General features: G+C 42.8%; 1 pseudogene; it reads right to left on the bottom strand.

Moving 5' to 3' along the window:
* Positions 1-14,326: 14,326 nt before the first annotated feature.
* LOC148473415 (5S ribosomal RNA) lies at positions 14,327-14,445 on the bottom strand (annotated as a pseudogene).
* Between the last annotated feature and the right edge of the window lie 8,439 nt (positions 14,446-22,884).

Genomic DNA, 22,884 nt, shown 5'->3' with positions numbered 1-22,884 from the left:
AATCTCGGGAGAACATTCATTTTAATAGTGTTAACGCTCCCTATCCATGAAATATAATGTGTCCCCCATGAATTAAGATCACGGCGTATCTTATCAAAGAGAGGAATTGAAAGAATATTTGACTTTAGATAAACAAAAAAGTGCCAATATGCCTTTCACTACATGAAGTGGCAAGCAAAGGATAAGGCCTTGGTCTTATTACTTTATGAAGAAGACTGCTGATTCTGATAGCCCTTCTGCTTGTGATGGTAGTGGTGGTGGTCCAATTAAAAATGTGAAAGTTGTTAAGACAGCTCTGGAAAAACCAACTGTGTGCCCTGAGAAATCGAAATCATAAATCCGCAAGGAGATTGCAAGTGTGTCCGCGGTTGCCATGTGTGAGCCCGACCTAAATATTACTGTACTGGAGGATCCTCCAAGTTCCAACATTTGTGTGCCCTCTGTAAATGTGGTGAAGGGCAGTCAACATATTGCACACGTAGTCATTGATTATGCTTCTGTGGAATTGCACATGAAGAAGGAGGATATTTTGGTGGATGAAGGCGCTAAGAATGATGAGAATGTTGATGATGAAGATGTTGGTGTTGGTGATGAGGATGTTGATGCCAAGGATGTCCTTTGTGTAAGTAAGGCAACAGCTGTTGCCCATGGTTTGAAAAAGCTAAAGCCCATTGTTGTCATGCCGGGACAAAAGACAAAAAAATCTACTTCTCACATGTGGAATTATTTCCATCCCGATCCGCACAACAGTTGTCAAGCCATATGTGCCCGTTGCCATGCAAGAATGAGTAGAGGGAGGGACCTAAACCACCTAGGAACCTCCTCCTTGTTACGTCACTTGAAGCGTATTCATCAAATATCAAAGTGTATGTTGTCAAGTTACAACACTCTAAACATAACAAGTCCAGTGTCACCTACCTGCTCCCTCTCTGTGAGATCCAAGCGCCTTCGATCTCCAACACCAACACCTGCAACATCAACATCCTCATTCGTCATCAGGCGTAGTCCTGCTGCATCCAGTGTTGGTATTCCAAGCATGATTGACTCCTCTCCTATCCGTGATTCCTCAGAAGGATCCTTGATGACTATGCCTGTTGCTGCTGCTGTTGCTATCAGTGGATCTTCATCCCAGAAGGGGACCAGGAGGAAGACTACTTGTAGCGTATCCTCCAAAAAGCAATTAACTGTTAAACAATCGTTTGCAAGGGCAAACAAGTATGACAGCAATCACACAGTTGCACAGCGGATTACTAACGCCATCACAGCTATGCTGGTATTAGGTGTGCATCCTGTATCTGCCATAACTGCAGTGGGTTTTCAACAATTAATTCAGGTCCTGTGTCCTCGCTACAAGATCCCTTCTAGATTCCACTTCGTTAGAAGAGCAATTCCAAATCTGTCCAAGGATATTAAAAAAAAACTTATTAATGTCCTTAGAAATGCCGTTGTACCAACTGTCCACTTGACCACTGATATGTGGACAAGTGGGACAGGGCAAACTAAGGATTACATGACTGTGACAGCCCACTGTGTAGGTGTATTGGCTACAACAGCAACAGCAGCAGCAACATCTCCCAAAATACAGCTGATACAGAGGCAGGCTACTCTTTGTATAACTGGTTTCACTAAGAGGCATACCACTGAGAACCTCTTAGAAAAACTCAGGGAAATCATTGCTAAATGGCTTACCCCACTTGGACTCTCCTCGGGATTTGTGATTTCAGAGAATGCCACCAATATTGTGAGAGTATTACATCTGGGCGAATTCCAACATGTCCCATGTTTTGCTCACACAATTAATTTGGTGGTGCAACATTTTTTAAAAAGTGACACGGTCATGCAGGAGATGCTCTCGGTGGCCTGCAAAATATCCAGACATTTTAGACATTCGGCGACCGCTTGTCAAAGATTGCATGACCAGCAGGTACAGTTAAACTTGCCCTACAATCAGCTGAAGCAAGAGGTAGTAACTCGGTGGAATTCTACCCTCTATATGCTTCAGCGGATGGAGGAACAGCAAAAGGCCATCCAGGCCTATACAACGGACTATAACATAGGCCATGGAGGCGGAATGAACCTTACTCAAGCACAGTGGAGAATAATTTCCGTGTTGTGCAAGGTTCTCAAACCCTTTAAACTTGCCACACGTGAAGTTAGTTCAGACACTGCCAGCTTGAGTCAGGTCATTCCTCTCATCAGACTTTTGCAAAAACAGCTGGAGAAACTGAAGGAGGAGCTGAAACAGAGCGATTACACAAAGTATGTTGGACTGGTGGATCAAGCTCTTGATTGACTTCACCAGGATGCAAGAGTCTTCAATCAATTGAAATCTGAAAAATATATTTTGGCCACCATTCTGGATCCTATGTTAAAGTCCTACCTTGTGAGCTTTTTTTCCAACAGACTGAAATCTAAAACTATGCAAGGAGCTGTTGGTCCAAATATTGTCACCTGCAGCCGCATGTGGAACACCTTCATCTCCTCCTTCAGTTTCAACAGCTGCCAGGAAAAAAATAAATTTTCCTTACAGAATGCCTGCTGGTCATGCAGGTCAGTCACCAAAAAATGACATTTGGTCGGGCCTGAGAGAACTGCCTACTAGTGACATGTCTTCTACCGTGTGATACAGTCTCCATTCACAAAATGGTGGAGAAGCTATTTCAGAGATAACATCCTAATAGACATGCAAACAAAAAATATGGTGGTTGCTCATATCAGCTTAATGACATAGCACAGGTGCTTGTAAAGGGCAGGGTTTACACTGAACACAGAAAAAAAGGGATTTGCCCTCCAGCACACTGCAGCAAAATCAACAAAAAATACTTAAATCCTACATGATAATTATAATGTATGTAACTAATACCTCTGAATCTCTTTTATCATGTAGGATTTAAGTATTTTTTGTTGATTTTGATGCAGTGTTCTGGAGGGCAAATCCCTTTTTCCTCTATTCTAATAGACATGTCAGACAGTCCCTTTCAGTACTGGCAGGAAAAAGAGGTAATTTGGAGTCCCATACACAAACTTTTTTGCATTATTTAAGTTGCCCACCCTCCAGTGTGTACTCCGAAAGAGTTTTCAGTGCAGCTGGCAACCTTGTCAGTGATCGGTGTAGGAGGTTACTTCCTCAAAGTGTGGAATCATGATGTTCATTAAAATGAATTACAAATTCCACGAGGAAGACCTCTACCAACAATTACATCAAAAAATTACAGAGGCGCCTATGGTGGATTCCAGCGGGGACTAATTAATATTGTGTGAAGGAGAAGATGTACACACTTATGGGGATGACGAGGACGAGGACAACTTGTAATGTAAAGCCAGTTTGTGTATGAGATCAGCTTGTTTTATGGGGGGTCCAAACAAAACAATCATTTCAGCCACAATTGGCAGTCCTTGTCACTGAAATGATTGGTTTGTTAAACTGTAATGTTTCGTAAACAACATAGGGGTGGCTGGGAGGGCCCAAGGACTATTCAATCTTGCACCTTTTTCCTTTCCATTATGTGCTGGTTGGGGCATTGATTCCTGACATTTTAAATTAATATTATGGTTGGTTTAGGAACCAATGAATTGTTTATAAATTCATTTATGATCAATTTAACAGCCAGGGGCTGCACCCAGTGAATTGTTTTTAATTTAATTTATGATCAATTTAACAGCCAGGGGCTGCACCCAATGAATTGTTTTTTAATTAATTTATTACCAATTTTACACCTGGCTGTCACTGTCATCGGTGCAGCTGCGCAGGGGTGCTGTTCTCCTATCTGTCGAGGGGCTGTTGCCCAAAATAATAAATGAACAATTTTTTTTGTGTGCATGTCAGTCACACCTGTCATCGGCATTGCTGTGCAGGGGTGCTGTGCTGCTGTCTGTCAAGGGGCTGCATGAATATTGCAATGAAAACTTTTTTCTAAATTATTGGGTTACAAAAAGTTTATTTTTTTAATTTTAAACATAGCAGAAATGTTATCCTAACAGCCTATAAATTATATGCTCTAAAAAACTAAAGGATATATTTGTAAAAAACTAAAGCCTAATTCTGCCAAAAGAAAGACTGACACCACGGCTAAACATAAGAGTCACCTTTTGGATGTGAATTGTCTCATATGCCTGGGGAAAACCCAACCCTCAGATGAGATGGATCTCAGCCAGAGGACAAAATTGAAATCACCATAATTTAATTTATGATCAATTTAACAGCCAGGGGCTGCACCCAATGAATTGTTTTTTAATTAATTTATGATCAATTTAACAGCCAGGGGCTTCACCCAATGAATTGTTTTTTAATTCATTTATTATCAATTTTACACCTGGCTGTCACTGTCATCGGTGCAGCTGCGCAGGGGTGCTGTTCTCCTATCTGTAGAGGGGCTGTTGCCCAAAATAATAAATGAACAATTTTTTTTGTGTGCGTGTCAGTCACACCTGTCATTGGCATAGCTGCGCAGGGGTGCTGTGCTGCTGTCTGTCAAGGGGCTGCATGAATATTGCAATGAAAACTTTTTTTTAAATTATTGGGTTACAAAAAGTTTTTTTTTTTAATTTTAAACATAGCAGAAATGTTATCCTAACAGCCTATAAATTATATGCTCTAAAATACTAAAGCCTATATTTGTAAAAAACTAAAGCCTAATTCTGCCAAAAGAAAGACTGACACCACGGCTAAACATAAGAGTCACCTTTTGGATGTGAATTGTCTCATATGCATGGGGAAAACCCAACCCTCAGATGAGATGGATCTCAGCCAGAGGACAACATTGAAATCACCATTGAAAAGTCACAATGGAAGACTACAGTGTGGAGAATCTTTCTTCACAGTCAGGAGACGCCTCAGAGAACATGAAAAAAAAGATGCTCTAGGTGCTGAACTTCAAGGGATTTCTCCATCATGTTCTGCAGTGTGGAGAGATTTCATTCACATGTTTTCTATAAAGCAGTTCAAAGTTACAGTCTTCAAAGTGTCTAGCTATAATACCGACCTTTGCCAGGAATTACCAAAGATTATTACACGCAAAGGATTCATCTGTCCGGAATCTGTCTGGGAATTCATGGATCATATTTGGCCTGAATGCACTAAGACATCCAGTGATTCTGTCACTGTGTTCTGTAGCCCACTTTATTCCTACCTGAATTGCAAACTGAAATACGGAATAGTAAGCACAGACAACATGAAGGCCTTTGTTATTCTGCTGCCTGCATGCCAACCAATACCTCCCAGACTACATTCACTGGGGGGACCATGTCTTGTTAATGACTATCCTCATCTGTTGCTAGGCCTTCTTTTTTCAAACCATCCATGCTGGACTTCCTGTCCAAAAAGGCTAAGCAGGGTACAGAAAGATGAGATAGATGTCCCCAATGACATTTTTTTTCTTCTATCATAGATGATGTGGAGAGATAAGAGCTTCAGATGTTGGAAGTACAGGGGCTCCCACCTATTTGGCTTCCCTCCAGAGAAAAGAGCTCTGTTCCTCAGGAAGTGTCTATGCCTGAGCTGATAGGTAGGTAGTTTCTGTCTGTTGGTAAAATAAGCACATTCAGGAGATGGCAACCCAGAATAACAACAACTAATGTGTCCACTGATAACCAGCCTGATCCCTTAACTGCAACATACCCCATATGGCCAACTCATAACATGACACCCAGTTAAAAAGCCTCCTCTTCCTTATGAGACTAATTCAGTCACCATGGTTGATCAATCAGCCATGTGTGGTCCAATTTTTGGCCTTCCACATAACATTTACATATCTAAGAAGAAGTGGACAGTGGGAACAATGGCAATTTGAAGGCCACTAACTAACTCTGTTTTTTTAATGTCCCTGTACAGATCGGAAAATTCCGTTACAGAACAGAAGGTTTGCAAAGGATTATTTAATTCAATTGTCTATTTAATTTCGGAAAGCACGCTTCCTGGTCCCCTTCTGGGATTAAAAAGATCAACTCCCAGCAAGCAGGCATGGCGCTCAAGAAAGACACAGAATAATACTTAAACTTTAGGTCTGAAATGTTGCATTTGCTGCTCTGTTCCACTTGTTTACAATATATCTCATATGGTTAAGTGGAAAGTAGGAACAACGGCAGTTTGAAGATCACTAACTAACTATGTGTTTTATTATGTCCCTCTACAGGGTGGGAAATGCCTTTAAAAGATTTGCAAAGCATTATTTAAGTCAATTGTTTATTTATTTTTGGAAAGCACGCTTCCTGGTCCCCTTGTGAGCTGTGAGGTGGTCAAAATTGACTGGAAACGAGTGGAAATACATGTTATTGAGGTTATTAACACTGTAGGAACAAAAAAAGGCCCATTTTATGTGATTTTAGCTGTGTTTTTTTATTTTTTAAGAAAAAATCCAGATCCAAAAACAAAACACAAAAACAAAACACGGAGGTGAGGTTTTGGCAAAACCAATCCAGATCCAAAACCAGGGGATATCCAGATCCAAAACCAAAACATGAGGGTCAGTGCACATCTCTAATATATATATATATATATATATATATACTGTATATATACAAACCCAGATTTTTAAAGATATATATATATCAATATCCCTATATATATCTATACATATATTTGAATATATATATGTACACATTAAAATTTACATATCTATGCAAACATTGAATCAGATAGTTCGACTTTATTAAGATTTTACTTATAGAATATTTTACCTTTTATTAAAAACACAACACATCACTTTTGCAGATTATTCTCGTCTTTACAATTTGAAAGATGATATAAACACAGCTCAACCCACATCAGGGATTATCTCTGCTTTCCTTTCAGACCTTTCCCTGCCCTCCCTTACTGACCAGTCTTTAGACTCCTTAAACACTCCCTGGATAGAGGGAGAAATGAGAGATGCCATCAAATCCTTGAAACGTGATAAAGCGCCTGGACCTGGCTTCTCTAACAACTTTTATATGGAGTTTCAGTCAGACCTCATTTCGGCGCTGGTGCAGGTGTTTGAGGTGGGGACCAACTCAGGCTCAGTCCCTCCTGAGATGCTTGAGGCTCATATTATTACCATCCTCAAACCAGGCAAGGACCCCACACATGCCCAAAATTATAGGCCCATAGCCCTACTGAACACAGATATTAAATTATATGCAATAGCCAATAGATTAAATCTGTTGCTCCCTAATTTAATCAACCTGAATCAGGTGGGCTTTGTATTGGGCCGACAAGCTCCAGACAACACACATAGAGCCCTGAATATTATTGCGCATTTCACACAGGTAAGGGACCCGCTCCTGGCATTTTTATTAGATGCCGAGAAGGCCTTCGATAGGTTACATTGGGGATATATGAAGGCTGTACTCTCCAAATTTGTTTTTTCAGGGCGGTTCCTGGATGCCATTCTTGTACTCTATAGTTCACCTGGAGCACGTGTATGTTGCAATGGTTTCCTGTCTTATTTGTTCCCTATAAGCAATGGCACCAGACAGGGTTGCCCCTTATCTCCCTTAATTTTTGTTTTAGCAATAGAACCTTTAGCAGAACATATCCGTACCACCCCCCTCCTTCATGGTCCTCTCATAAATGGGTCACAACATAGAATTTGTGGATGACGTCCTTCTGTTTGTTACGTTTCCGGAAACCTCTCTCCCAAATTTACAACAATTGCTTCATGATTATTCTGCAGCCTCATATTATAAATTAAACACATCTAAAACGGAAGAATTAGCATTAAATGTTCCACCCCAGCTCCTGTATTCCCTTAAATTTCACTATAAATATAATTGGTAATCACTGTCTCTCCGTTATTTGGACATCTCTTTGTCAGCTAAAGAAGACACTCTTCTTGAATATAATTATGGCCCCCTTTTGAATCAATTTATTGCCTTCACAAAGGATTGGATGAAGGTATGAGGTTTCCTGGATGGGCAGAATGGCAGCCGTCAAGATGACACTTCTTCCTAAACTCATGTATTTATTTAGGTCAATTCCTAGGACCCTCCCTCCCTCATGGTTAAATAGATTTTATGCAGTGCGGAATAAATATATTTGGAATAATAAGAGAGCCAGGCTCGCTAAGAAATATCTAATGATGTCTAGATCATCTGGGGGCTTGGCTTACCCCAATCTAGCACTCTATCAAGCTGCGTGCTTGGTCGATCAGCTTAGTGATTGGTCGAATGTTTTTAACCCTAAACCCTGGGTTAGGCTGGAAAGTGATATGTTAGGCAAATTCCCCCTTTGCGACTTACTCTAGATTCCATCCAGTATTAGAGTCTCTTTAAAATCTATGTCCAGGGCGACACTAGCTTCTCTCAAAGTGTGGGACAGTCTATCTGCCCCTCTACAATTTAACCTGCCATCTCTCCACCTTTCTATTCAAGGTTTATCATATTTAATCCCAAATTTAAACCTGCTCCCCTGGCACCTCAATGGTATCCATTCCCTCCGTGACCTCTTTATAAATAATACCTTCCTTTCTTTCGCCCAATTACAGGCTAGCTTCTCCATCCCCTCTAGAGATTTCTATAAATTCCTTCAAGTCAGGCACTGGGTTCAATCCTTCCGCATTTAGTAGTCTCGACGGATATGATTCCGCCCCATGTTTTTTCACGTACATCTTCAATTTCTCGCAAAGGAAGTATATATTTTTGATACTCTCTCATGTTTACAGCGGAAGAACCAGATAAGTCACCAGTCATTATTGAACAGGAAGACCACCTAAATATATGTTTAGACTAGGGGTGTGCACCGGCCACTTTTCGTGTTTTGGTTTTGGATCTGGATCTTTCTTTGTGTTTTGGATCTGGATTGGTTTTGCCAAAACCACCCTTCCGTGTTTTGGGTTCTGGGTTTTGTGTTTTGGATCTGGATTTTTTTTTAAAAAAAGCATAAAAACAGCTAAAATCACAGAATTTGTGGGTTTTTCTGCTCCTATGCTATTATTAACCTCAATAACCTTAATTTCCACTCATTTCCAGTCTATTCTGAACACATCACACCTCACAATAGTGTTTTTATGTCCAAAAGGTTGCACCGAGGTAGCTGGATGACTATGCTAAGCGACACGAGTGGTCGGCACAAACACGTGGCCCATCTAAGAGTGACACTGCAGTGGCAGACAGGATGGCAGTTTGAAAAACTAGGCCGCAAACAGTACATAATGCAAAGAAAAAAAAGAGGTGCAAGATGGAATTGTCCGTGGGCCCTCCCACCCACCCTTATGTTGTATAAACAGGACATGCACACTTTAACAAACCAATCATTTCAGCACCAGGGTCTGCCACACAACTGTGGCTGAAATGATTGGTTCGTTTGGGCCCCCACAAAACAAGCTGGCAATTAATCTGTCCCTGCACAAACTGGCTCTACAGAGGCAAGATGTCGTCCTCATCCTCCTCATTCACCGATTCCTCACCCTCTTCAGTGTTGTGTACATCCTCATCCTCACAGAGTATTAATTCGTCCCCAAAGGAATCCACCACCACAGGTCCCTCTGCACGTTATGGAGGCTAGTCTCCCTGGAAGAGTTGATAATTTTTATGAACATCATCTTCTCCACATTTTGTGGAAGCAACCTCCTACACCTTTCGCTGACAAGGTTCCCGGCTGCAGTAAACACTCTTTCGGAGTACACACTGGAGAGGGGGCAACTCAGGTAAAATGGAGCCAGTTTGTACAGGGGCCTCCAAATTGCCTCTTTTTCCTGCCAGAACATGTACGTACTGTCTGACATGCCTACTTGGATGCTGTCACCGATGTAATCCTTTAACAGACAGACGCACGCTTGTCGCTGCTGCTTTGAGGATGCAGGTGCGGCTACAGCGCATACATTTCACACACAAACACAGAAATAAAGAAGATTATTTTATTTTGGTCGGAGCGCACTTTGGGGGTTACACCACCCTTTAACAGACAGATGCACGCTTGTTGCTGCTGCTTTGAGGATGCAGGTGCGGCTACAGCCCACACATTTCACAAAGACAGAAAAAAAAGAATTTTTTTTTTTTTGTGGAGTGCACTTTGGGGGTTACACCACCCTTTAACAGACAGGCGCACACTTGGCGCTGCTCCTTTGTTGATGCACATGCAGCCACAGTGCACACAATTCACAAACACAGAAAATATTTTTTTATTTTGTTTGGAGTGCACTTTGGGGGTTACAGCACCCTTTAACGGTCAAGCCAGCTGGGCCTTTACCTATGACACAGGCGCATGCTTGGTGCTACTTTGTTGATGCATGTGCAGCTACTGCGCACACAATTCACAAACACAAAAAAATATATTTTTTTATTTTTTTTGGAGTGCACTTTGGGGGTTACAGCACCCTTTAATGGTCAAGCCAGCCGACCCTTTACCTATGACACAGGTGCACGCTTGGCGCTACTTTGTTGATGCACGCGCAGCTACTGCACACACAATTCAGAAACACAAAAAAAAAAAAATTATTTTTTTTTGGAGTGCACTTTGGGGGTTACAGCACCCTTTAACGGTCAAGCCAGCTGCCCCTTTACCTTTGGGACACAGGCACATGCTTGGCGCTGCTCATTTGTTGATGCACGTGCAGCCACAGTGCACACAATTCGCAAACACAGAAAATATTTTTTTATTTTGTTTGGAGTGCCCTTTGGGGGTCTTTGGAGTGGACACAGCCCCTATGGACAGCAGCAGCACAGCGCAGCACAGCACAGCACAACACTACACTGCACTACACTACACTACACAGCCCAGCCAGCCCTAACTCCCACCCTCCCTCTTCACTGTCCACAGCCGAGTGAGAAAATGGCACCGACGTGGGTACCTTATATAGAATCCAAAACCCGCGAGACCCGGAAGGCGGGATGATGACGTTTTGCCTCGATTTCAGATCCGGGTCAGGCGGGAAAAGTCGAGCCTGACTCGGATTGGCCTCGGATCGGGGGGGCTCGGGGGGGGTTGGATTTCAGAAATCCGAGCCCGCTCACCCCTAGTTTAGACTCGCATGCATGGTCCCAACTTTTCTTTTCTGTATTTAAAATGTCTAGATGTATTTCTCATATTGAAATGTATATGAAATTGCTCTATCGCATTTATTTGACCCCCGATAGGATTGCACAAAATTTGGCCTTCCCAATCTAATTTGTGTTGGTGTGCATGTGGTCAAATTGGTGAGATTTTTCATATTTTCTGGAATTGCCCTACTATTCGCCCCCTTTGGCTGGAGGTAGAGGATTTGATCCTGAAGGTTACCAGTCTGCGGCTGTCTCTGCCCCCCTCCACTGCTCTCTTACATATATTCCAGGATGATGTACCAGTCTGCGGCTGTCTCTCCCCCCCTCCACTGCTCTCTTACATATATTCCAGGATGATGTCCCAGTTCACCACAGATATTTTATAAGTCATATACTTATTGCTACCAGGGCAGCTATTGCTCAGTTCTGGAAGCAGGATAAACCTCCCCCCCCTTTCTTTGATAAAGTCCAAAATAAATTATAGTTTCCGGATGGAAACTTTGAACTGCCCCTATTCTTCTTCCGCTAACTCACTAATGATAAAGTGGTTCAGCTGGAATGAATTTATCACGGTGGGTCCATGCCTTCCAAACACCACACATTGATATTTTAAGGTTTTGATATGTTCTATATTTTGGTTTGTCTATTGAAGTTGTGAAGTGTTCTCTACTATTTGTGTATGTCATACATTGATTTTGATTTATTTTCTGGTTTAATGCGATGTTTTGATTTTTTTTTTACTGATATTTGCCTGTATCCCCCCATGGTTTTTCTATCCATTCTCTTTTTTCTGTATCTGCACCCTTTCTTTTTTGTTTGAAAAAAAAGAACAAAAATTCAATAAAAAATATTGTTTAAAAAAAACACATTTTTGGGGGAAATTTTTAACTTTTTGATTTTATTTAAAACATTTAATTTAGAGTGCATTTTGGATGCAGGTAATGGCCTCCAATATAAGGTGGACAGCTGTGGCAACTGTGGCCACCTCCCTCCTCAGAACATCCCAAAGTGGCTCCTCTTGTTCAACTGAAATGTAGAGGAAAAACAAAATAATTTATTAAGTGTTTGTTATTAAATCTGTGACATATGTACCTTCATCTCCTTGGGTCGGCAATTCTTGGGTGGAAGCTGCCTAATTTGAGCTTCCAGAGGAGTGGGTGGTGGAGGCAGGTTCAGGGGTGTGTGATGAGGAGTGGGTGGGGGAGGCAGGTTCAGGGATGGGTGATGAGGAGTGGGTGGGGGAGGCAGGTTTAGGGATGGCTGATGAGTGGGTGGGGGAGGCAGGTTCAGGGATGGGTGATGAGGAGTGGGTGGGGGAGGCAGGTTCAGGGATGGGTGATGAGGAGTGGGTGGGGGAGGCATCTTCAGCAGTGGTTGGGGAGGGGTGTCAGGGGTGGGTGGGGAGGATGGTTGGGGGAAGGGGCTTCAGGGGTGGGTGGGGATTCAGGTTATCGTGCCCGTACTCTTCTTTGATGTAATCCTAAGAGTTGTTTTTAAAAAAAAAAACATTTAAAAATTTGCCAGGACTCAGTAAACATTTATGAATGTTGTAGAATTATAAATGTCCAACAGTGGGGTTTTTTGGGGTTAATCCCATCAAAATCCAGACTCAGGGTATGCAGAATTACACATGTTTTTTAAAACATCATATCCAGATCTCCCTGGTTTAGCAGAGCAAAGGCATGAGTAAGTTTTTTTTTTTAGCCAAAAATAAAAAAACAGTATTACATACAGACACCTGTGTCACCCCTGTTACAATAATGCAGAGACACTGCATAAACTGTAGCCTAACACTCAAATTGTCAGCTATCACCTCATTCCACAGCTAGGATATGCCTGTGTGGCCAGTAGTACACTCCCAACACTCCACAGCTCCTTGTGAAAGTGTTTGGAATTGTGAGGGCCGCTTTTAAAGGGTGTGTTGGTCCCTTGTGCATTGCGAAAAATGTGGACACTCTTACAGATATGGCTGAGAAAAGTGTGCCTGAGGCCACACCAGATGATCCTCCTCCAGCACCTACAAACACATCACCTCCAAATGGGCAGATTGGGATTGAAAACCAGACCGGGAAATTTCTGGAAGCAGCCCTATTTGGCGCGGGTTCTGATGAGGGGGCGGGTACTAACGAGGGTGGCGTTATTTCTCCTCATAGGGCCTGATTCTGAGTTGGTTGCAACTATTATATATTATAAAATCAAAGCACAAGACGGGGGCGCCACATTGTGCATCAAATCGGAAAATAATTTATTGCAATCATAAAACACTTAAAAACGGCATGCGTACCAATATGCGGTTGAAACCACAACTATTATAATAGATTCATACAGAGGGGATGTTGATGACATCCCGGGGGTCTGGATGCCTGCGCTCATAATACCAGCGCCATAATCCAGATGGTAAGTATTAGGTTTAAGGTTAGGCACTAGGGGGAGGGTTAAGGTTAGGCTGCGGGGGGAGGGCTAGGGTTAGGGTGCGGTACATCACAACGCCAAGCCACGCTCGGAGCAGTGGCGTTACTGAGACGTGACTGGATTCGGGTAAATTATTGGGAAAGACGCCAGCAACAAAATTCTTTGGTCCATGCTAGGACTGATACTGTAGTTTCAACTAACGGAGAGAGTTGTTCACACCTAAAGCAATCAGTCTGGGACCTATTCCATTTTGACATTTTGTAAGAATCTGAATTAGCGCGCTATTTGTTTGATATAGATAGATATGAGATAGGTAGACAGATAGATAGATAGATAGATAGATAGATAGATAGATAGATAGATAGATAGATGATAGATAGATCTCTCAATACACATACATTTAGCATTATCACCACTAAATAATTAATTACTACATGTGCAACCAACATAAATGTCAGTGTGCATGATATTGAAGTGAGACAAACACAAAGGACACCATATACATAGATATACAGTCAGGTCCATAAATATTGGGACATTGACAGAATTTTCAGATTTTGGCCTCTATTCACCACCACAATGGTTTTGAAATGAAACAAACAAGATGTGCTTTAACTGCAGACTTTCAGATTTAATTTGAGGGTAATTACATCCAAATCGGGTGAACGGTGTAGGAATTACAACAATAATTAATTCTGTCCCTTCTTCTTTTAGTTGGGAAGAGGGGACTACTGATAAATAGGTTAAAAGTACATGTTAAAGTTAAAAGCAGAGACTGATGGTGTTTGAATTCACATGGGGTTTAGATTCCAAGTTGTACTGAATTATAAAAGAATGTTCCTTTCCAAGAGTAGAGGTTTCTGAATGATTGTTGCATATAGTTCTTTTTCTTTTCTCATCTTTTCCATTTCCACATGAGACTGGATTCCGATTTTCAGGTGAAGCCTTCATGGACTCTGATTAACTACAACACCCGGTATTCTCAGGAGGTCCCCCATCCCAGTACTAAACAGGCCCAGTTGTGTATAGCTTCCAAGATCAGATGAGATTGGGCACACGCACACTGGTATGGTAGTAGATATTCACAAGGCTCCTCACCATCTAGTCACCACTTAGATTTAATAGTAGTCAATGGAGGAAAAGGCTGGTATTCTTTGGGGGTCTCCCTCCCAAGTACTATCCAGGCACAATTCAAATTACCCCACTTGGGCACCCATCAAAATGGGAAATGATGTTATAGTAGTAGAAAAAAATGATTCTATTCATCTCTTGTGTCCTTCTAGAAAAATGGTGCAATCTCGTAAACGTTCTTTTAGTTTTTCCAACATACTTAATTCTGCAAGTGCACTCCAACAAGTAGATAACAAATGTGGAATTACAATTCATAAAGCTTTTTATGGGGAATTCTTTAGAGCCTGCTGAATTTGTAAAAGATTTACACGTGGTATGTAAGTATTTGCATGTGTTGCACCGTCCGCACTTGAAGCTACTCTTGCACCTTAGAATGCCATTCCCCATTTGCTTGACATTTTTCCGCAAATAGCTAGGTGCTAGAATGTCTTATAAGTTTCTTGTCTTCCTAAAAACAATCTGTGGTTTGGGTGGAAGTATCTCCTTTAAAACAGGATCCATAAGGAGAATATTCCAATTTTTGCTTAGGGATTTTTTAATTTTATTTTCATGTCCTTTAAACGTAGTGATAAACGGAACCAAATCTATCTTGGAATTCTTGTCTTTGTACTTCAACAGGTTGTTTCTATCCAGAGATTTAGTTTTATTCAGGGCTTTCTCCAAGATCTCTTCTGAATATTCTTTATCCCTGAATCTGTCCGCATATTGTTCCAGTTGTTCATTGCATATTCTTTGGTCACTACAATTACGTTTAATTCTATAAAATTTAATAAATGGGATGTTCTCTTTCCATCTACTTAGATGCCAACTTTTAAAGTGCAGATAACTATTGGCATCGACATGTTTTTCACCTTAATCTCCCATTAAAACCAAGTCTAAAAATTCAACAGATTTATTGTTAAAATTAGAGGTGAATTTTAAATTCATGTTATTGTTTGAAATCAGAGATAAAAACTGATTAAAAACTTCTTCTTGCCCTTGCCAAATAATTAAAATGTCATCTATGTACCTTTTATAACAGATGATGTTTGCTTTATAGGAATTATTATTATAAACATAATTTTTTTCCCAGCATCCCATAAACAGATTAGCGAAACTGGGAGCGAAAGTGGTTCCCATCGCTGTACCACTGATTTGTTTATAAAATTGGTCTTAAAATGTAAAATAGTTGCGATTCAATATAAAAGACATAAGATCACATAAAAACTCCTTGTGCAAATGGTCCACACTTCCATCCATCTCTAAGAATTCTCTTGTAGCATTAATTCCTTTTGTATGTTCAATACAGGTATATAACGATTGTACATCAATTGTAACCCAATTACATTCTTCTCTCCATTGGATCTCTTTTAAGGACTGTAGCACATTGGTCATGTCTTTCAGATATGACTCCAGCTCCTTCACATACTTCTGTAGAAAAATATCAACATATTTTGAAAGGTGTGATGTGAATGACTCTCTCCCGGCTATGATAGGTCTACCCGGTGGTTTCTTCAACGATTTGTGTATTTTGGGTAGGAAATAAAATATGGGGGTAATGGGGTTATTTTTCATTAAGAACTGGAACTCTTCCTTAGTAATAATTTTGTTATGTAGCCCATATATCAGGAGTACTCTTAATTCATCCGTATATTCCTCTAAGGGATCTCTCTCTAGTTTCTCGTATGAATCTGTATCATTGAGGAGTCTAGTGGCTTCCTCAATATAATATGATTGGTCCATGATGACTAACCCCCGCCGTTTATCAGCAGGTTTTATTACGATGTTTTGGTTATTTTTCAATTCCTTCAAAGCTTTTTTTTCTTGCCAATTTAGATTGCCCAAGAGGTATTACCTCTTGGGCAAACGATTTAAGCTTGTAACGGATCATGCCCCATTAAAATGGATGTCAGTAAAGAGAGGCCAAAATGCCAGGGTAACAAGATGGGTTTTAGCTTCACAGGAATTTACATTTACTGTGGAACATAGGCCTGGGTCCCAACTGGCTAATGCAGATGTGTTGTCCCGCAACTTTTGTTTGGGGGCTGCAAGTGTTCCGTCCCCTGGGTCGAAACAGGGGAGGGGGATATGTGACTAGGCATCATAGTGGAAGGCAGGTATATTTGCCCTAGATTCCTGACCTATGTCTTTTGAAACCTCAGGAAGATGTTTGTGTTAGGAGCTTTTTGAGTTATTAGCTTCACAGGAGGCTAATTAGGGTTTTCAGCTGTGTGGCTGTTTATTAGTGCTGTGAGGCTGATCATTACAGGGAGACACTGCCTGGGGAAATGACAGACATTCGTGTCTCTGTGTGAGAATCAGATTGATGAAAGCAGCTAAACTAAACCTGAAAAACCCTTCAAATACTTTGATTATTAGTGAGCTAGAATCACTTCTGTATAGTTAGTGCCAGATGGCAAGGTATTTATTTCTGTTTATTTTGTTTGTTTGCCTAATAAAATTGGTGGAGACCAGTTTCACCAGACCAGTGGACTGTGTGTGATTTCTCAGCCGCTGCGCAGTGCCATCTACCCCAGGAGATGGTACCAGTTCCCTGACCTTGCTACATGTGGTGGGGAATGCGGGCATTAATGGTCTGCACATGAGTGAAGACTGCAGCAGCTTTGAGAGTTCTGCAGAAAGCAGGTCTGTGTCTGTCTGGACTGAAATTAAATGTGGCACAAAGTAAAACTGCAGGTGTGATACTATGCAGAGGTTTTTGCACAGTTGGACATGCTGGGAGCTGTGGTGCCTCACACATAGAAGCAAGTTCAGGTGCTGCTTTGCCTGCAGAGTTGTGGAATCTGGTTCAGTTAAAGGGCCAAACATTCCTTTTTGCTGGAAACCAGTACTCCAGTATGCAGCAGCTGACCAGGGCCACAGTGCAGGAGCCTGGAGACCAGCTGACCGAAGCCCCAGAGGACCTCAACAGAGCACTGATTACTGGTCCCTGGATGCAGGTAAGTGTTGGGGGAATGTTTGTACTTTTCTTTTTTTGCAGTGATCAGCTTGTGGTCTATTTAGACCACACAGCCAACCACAGGGGCCGGCTACCACCTTTGCTCTGCCTGTCAGAGCAGAGCAGGAGTCGGGGAACCAGGGAAAAGCCCCAATAATGTGATCTGAAGGTGGCATTTTCACAGTGCTTCCCCCTGTATTTTTTAACAATATATTTTTAGTAAATCTGGGCAGATCGCATTTCCCATTACAAGTATGGGAAATGTGATTTGCCAACTAAAAATATGTGAATAAAGGTATTGGAGTAGCTTTTCACAAAAACTATTCCAATCACCCTTTAATACGTTTATGTGATACTGAAATAATGTGAAAAGGGTGTGAAAACACCTGTTTTCACATTACTTTAGTAAAAATAATGTTAGTAAATATGCCTCTAAGGGCTCTATTTACTACAATCCGCATATTGAATGCAGATTGTAGTGTGATATTAACGACTGAATTCGCATTGCGAATTCAGGCAATATCACAGGGATTTACTACAAATCCCTTGCAGGGACAGAGCTTGCAAAAAAGCTCTGTCCCTGCGAATCCCATCCGCACAGTAGTCACAGTTTTTTAGGAAATAATACCGTGACAAAGTGCCTGTGCATGCCCCGACCGGCCGTCGCTGTTACCCCCTGGCTCTAAGCCCTGCCCCCTGGTGCTAAGCCCCACCCCCTGCAATCGCAGAACCCCCACTACTTTAATTACACTTACCTGCATGGTCCGGGCCTCCAGTGATGTCCTCCATGCCCTCCGGTCAGGTGATATCCCATACTGCACTGGGACCCGATCACCTGATGACCGGGCTGCAGTGCACTATTGGAGACCAGCTGACCAGAGGGAGGACATCAGAGCCCCGATCACCGGTCCCTGGAGTCAGGTAAGTTAATTTTTTTTTTTACTTTTTTTTTCTACAGTAATCAGCTTGTGGTCTGTTTAGACCACACAGATGATTACTGGGACCGACTCCCGGCTCTGCTCTCCCCGTTAGAGTGGAGCAGGAATCCGGTAACCGGGGGAGACCCTGGATAATGCCACCTCCAGATGGCGTTATTATCACAGGGCCTCCCTAGGTATTTTTTTCACATTTTATTTTTAGTAACTCTGGTCGTATCACATTTCCCATTACAATTATGGGAAATGCGATCTGATTACTAAAAATAAATGATACTTAGGGGTTGGAGTAGAATTTTATGAATTCTACTCCTATAGTAACTGTAGGTGAAACTAAAATAATGTAAATGGAGTGAAAACACCCTTTTTCACTTTATTTTAGTCAAAATAATGTTAATAAATAGAGCCCTAAGGGGGTCATTCAGAGTTGGTCGCAAGCGCTGAGCACTCGCAACCGACTCGATGTTGCCCCACTGGGCATGTGCACGATGGAGCCGGCTCCATTGTGTGCATGCGCGAGACCCGGCAAGCGACGGACGCTCCGTTGCTAGGGGTCTCACAGCAGATGGGGTGAGCTGTCGATGGTGAGTGACAGCTCGCCCCGTTTGAGAGGCAGGCAGGGGGCGTGCCTTCCCAAACGGAGGTGTTCCCGCCAGAATGCTTGCCGTTTGAGGGCAGCCCCTCTGACATCATTTCTGATGTCAGTGGACAGCTTCCTGCTCGATTAGAGCAGGAAGCTCTCTGGGGCTTACGAGTGCCCAGACCCAACCTTAGGGTCTGGTCGTAAGCCCCGATGGTCACGATGGTCTTGACTATCGCAACCATCACCCATGTCGGTCGCTAGAGCTGTGGGTGCTAACCCACAGCTTAGCGATCGACAAGGAGGCGGTCGCTCAGGATGCAAGTGGTCGCCCTGATTCAGTGCGACTGCTTGCAACTAATGACCGCCTCTGAATGAGGTCCTAAGTGCTGATTGTGGGCCTGATTCAGACCCACTCGCAAGCGGCTGTCCGCTCGCAAGTGGGTCGATGTTGTCCACTGCGCATGCGCACGACGGCTGATCAAAGGGGGCGTGCTGTCGATGTTGATTGACAGCACACCCCCTTTGGTGGGCGTGCCGGGGGCGTGCCTCCCTGACGGGGGCGTTCCCAAGGGAACGCCTACCGTCAGAAGCCGGCCCACTGACATCACTAGTGATGTCAGTGGTAGTGATTTTGGCTCTGATAGAGCCAAAATCACTCCGGGCCTTGCGGTTGAAAAACTCAACCGCAGGCTCCGGCTCGCAGTGGCGATGGTCGCGATGGTCAAGACCATCGCGACCATCAAACTGCACGCTCGTATAGGCTGTGGGTGGTGATCCACAGCTATACGAGCGTCCAGGAGGACGCTCCATAATTATGGAGGGCGGCCCTCATTCAGAGCGTGCGCTCTGCTCAGAGCGTACGGCTCTGCTCAGAGCGTACGGCTCTGAATGAGGGCCAGTGTTGCTTATAATTTTGACTGAGGAATCTTTCCTGCTACGGTTGCTCTCAGCATTTGTAATTCACTCAGGGGCCTATTCATCATAACTAAAATTTCTCCGGAGGTAATTAGGTTTAGAACTCGCATGGAGTTCTACCTAATTACCGGAGGAATTCATCATTTCTCCTCTCCTTAACTATCTATTTCGAAAAGCTGTCATTTTTGCGATGACAGCTTTTCAGGAAATAGATACTTATCCCTGTTACATCTGTAAAACCAGCACATGCGCAGCACTGCCTACAGATGCGGTAAATCTCAATTATACTGTTTAAAAAAACATTATTTTTTTTATAATAGTGGGTGTTCTATCTGTGGAGTGATAGGCAGTCCTGCAGCCCCAAGGTAAAATCCGCCACTGCTCCCTGCTACCACAGAAGACTGAACTGAGGATTATACAGTATATGAAGGATCAGCAATGGGTTTATCGGGAGAGGGCCCTTTGCCCAAATTCTGGGTGGACACTTGATGCCAACTCTGGGCTAAGGTATTATGCCAGCTATGGCAGAACTGTTCTGTGAGCTCTGGACAGGATAATTTTGCTGTTTATAGGCAATTCCAGGAAACAGTAAAGTAGGTTTTCCTGAACAGGCGTCCCTGTGCGATAAATATATTTATTGTAATTGTTCCTATTCATACATACTTACCATAATATAGAGGAAAAAACAGAATAATTAGATCTGAGGTAAATTAGTCACCAGTTATTCTGGGGTCTATTCATCAAACCATATTTTTCATTTAGCATTTTTAACATATTTATGCATGTCTTGTATTAATTAAAGGACTTAACGCAGGAGATATGATTAATATCTCCAGGTTATGTCAGTCATCATTAATAGTAATATGGGGATGTCGTAATCACTGTATTCATTAAAATTTTAAGTAATTGATGTTAAATGTTCGCCATCTCCAGACGGCATTCAGCCCCCGAAAGCACTTACAAGCTGCCATTTAGACGGCAACTTTGTTGCCGTTTGGGGGCAGCCCCTCTGACATCATTGCTGATATACACTTACAGCAGTATACACTTACCTGCTCTATATCGCTCCCTCCTCAGGCTTCCGGGTCAGGATGCACTGTTCACGCTGCCGCTGCATGCTGCTACTGCTGGGAAGCATCTCCCCTCTCTACCCCAGTAGCACTTGTACGTGCTTCTTCAATTAACTGTATATTTACTATAAACAATTCATTGAAGAAGCACTTACAAGTAGAGATGAGCGGTTCAGATTCTGTGGAATCCGAACCGCTCCGAACATGGGGATCCGAGTCTCACCCGCCGACCCGGATCTCTACTGGGAGCCAAACGTCAGCGCCCTGACGTTGGATCCTTGCGAGAGTGCCGAACTCTCGCGAGAGGTGAGAGTTCGCCTCTAATAAGGCGCCGAGTCCCACGACTCTGCACCATTTCTCCTGCACGCTCCGGACTGTGCACTGCTCTGATACTGGGCTGGCTGAGTGGGACAAACGGCTGTATATGTGATACCCAGGTAAACGGTGTCAGAGTAATTTCAAACAGTAATGTTCTCACTTTACCTGGTACTTGAATTTCTCCACCCAGCACAGGTTCTAAGGTGCGGTTCAGAGAGGTAAGGAAGATGGGACTACACAAAAGGTATTTTTAACAGATACTTTCATTGAAAGTTGGTTTATTTGAAGAAGATGTTTGTCTGTAAGAATCAGCAACTGTATACTCTATTTTGTTAATATGCAGATTTCAACATTATTCAATTACACTCTGTTAGTTTCAGAACAAAACATATACATCAGTGGCAAACGCAGGATTTCTAGAGGGGGGTTTCCAAATGCTTGATTTTAGAGTGAGAGTGGCCAGTCCATGAAGAGGGCATAATTAGTACTTATCCAGCTTTAATATACGTCATAAAAGTGTAGTGTGTGTTGTCATAATTCCAGCATATACAGGACCAGCAATCACAGTAAGCCATTAAATGCGGCAGTATTACTATTCTGCCTAAGCTGAATGTTTTTATTTTAGATGTGGGCACCATTCCAGAGCATTAGAGCAAGTTCAGGAGTCTGGGGGAGCAGCAGAACAACCTAACACTGCCCTGGACATATATGTACATATTGGGCTCTATAGCAGCACATCCCTAAAGGCCCCCATACATCAGAGATTGAGGACCTCATTCAGAGCCGGTCGCACATAGCATGCGGTCGGTTTGAATGAGGGGAGGACCTCTTGAATTTTCAAGACGTCCTCCTTTGCGGTGGTAAGGCTGTGGGTTAACACCCACAGCCTTATGACCGCCTAAGGTGATGGTCGCGATGGTCAAGACCATCGCAACCATCGGGGCTTACAACGAGACCCTAGGGTAGGGTCTCCCTTGTTGTAAGCCCCGGAGAGCTTTTGGCTCTGTTTGAGCCGGAAGCTCTCCACTGACATCACTGCCACCCCCCCGGCCCGCCTTCCAAACGGGCCAAGCTGTCAATCAACATCGACAGCTCGCCCCCTTTGGATCGAGACCCTCTACGACCGGCGCTGTTGGTCGTAGCGGGTCCCACGCATGCGCACAACGGTGCCGGCGCCGTCGTGCGCATGCTCTGTGGGGGGCCATTGACCCGGTCCGAGCGCATCGGCGCTAACCACCGGGTCTGAATGACCCCCTGATTGTGTATAAAAATCTTTCCCTTTTTCAATCGATTGCAGAATTGCCACACTCAATTGAAAAAGGGAAAGATTTTTATACACAATCGATTGCAAATTGCACGATTGCTGCAATCAATCTCTGATGTATGGAGGCCTTAACAGTGAATGTTTTACAGATCTCCTAGTTGATGCACAGTTTATTTATTACTAGCTGATACATGTTAAAAGATCCACAGGTGGTGCTAATTATTTCATTTATGATAGTGAGAATAACATGCAGCACTTGTAAAATTCTATTATATTATTATTTCTATTGTAGTCATGGTGTGGGCTGGGGAGGGGGGTTTCCAGGCAGATGGAAACCCCCCTGCATTTGTCTATATACATACAGT

This window comes from Taudactylus pleione, unplaced genomic scaffold, assembly GCF_031769625.1.
Source record: "Taudactylus pleione unplaced genomic scaffold, aTauple2 ptg000917l, whole genome shotgun sequence".
NCBI classification, from domain to species: Eukaryota; Metazoa; Chordata; class Amphibia; order Anura; family Myobatrachidae; genus Taudactylus; species Taudactylus pleione.
This window is presented reverse-complemented; position numbering and strand designations above follow the sequence as displayed.